This window comes from Corvus brachyrhynchos, unplaced genomic scaffold, assembly GCF_000691975.1.
Source record: "Corvus brachyrhynchos isolate BGI_N302 unplaced genomic scaffold, ASM69197v1 scaffold310, whole genome shotgun sequence".
Taxonomy (NCBI): Eukaryota; Metazoa; Chordata; class Aves; order Passeriformes; family Corvidae; genus Corvus; species Corvus brachyrhynchos.
In genome coordinates this window covers 720,470-721,115 of record NW_008236213.1, presented here as the reverse complement: position 1 = coordinate 721,115, position 646 = coordinate 720,470, and the positions used below count along the sequence as shown (strand labels likewise).

The following is a 646-nucleotide window of genomic DNA, read 5'->3' as shown; positions in this document are numbered from 1 at the left end:
CCCGCGTGCTCGGTCCTCCCGGGAACAGCGGCTCCGTCCCACCCTTCTTGGGAAAGGGAGCAGCCGTGAGTCAGAAGTGCCAGTGGTCGACAAGGACGGCAAAAGTCAGCAGGTTCACAAAAGCCTTCAATTACACACGGCGTAGAAATGGGTGTGTTAGTACCCGGACCTACTCCACAAGCACACGTCAGTGATTTTGGGAAAAGGGTAGGGTGGAGAAAACGAGAGATGAATGAAAGAGGGGAAGAGAGACGAAGGAAGGAAAAAAGAGAAGAAGAAAGGGTTAGAGAGAGAAAGAAAGAAAAAAAGAGAAAGAAAAAAGAGGGAAAAAAGGAAAGAAAATGAAAAGGAAAAGAGATTTTTCAGGGCGACCCTCATCAGTTTCTGCCGATAAGGTAACGGGGCGCTTTAAGCCCCCGACTCTGCACAAAGCGCCTGTCCGCTCGTGGTCCAGAGCCGCAGTGCCGGTGCAATCATTCCCAACCGCTGGCACGCCAATAAGACATACTTTCTTTTTTACGTTATTTTTGTATTTTTTGATTGAGTTTCTTATATTTTTTTGGCGTTATGCACTGACACCAATACCACGCATGTGGGCCGTGAGGCGCGGGGTCGCAGCAGCCGCCCAGCCCGCCCACAGCGCGCC

The 646-nt window shown here is 50.8% G+C and overlaps 1 protein-coding gene across 1 annotated transcript in view; it reads right to left on the bottom strand.

The window, feature by feature from the left end:
- Positions 1-646, bottom strand: part of DIMT1 (DIM1 dimethyladenosine transferase 1 homolog) — a 10,583-nt gene that overhangs the window by 8,225 nt on the left and 1,712 nt on the right. The window lies entirely within an intron of this gene.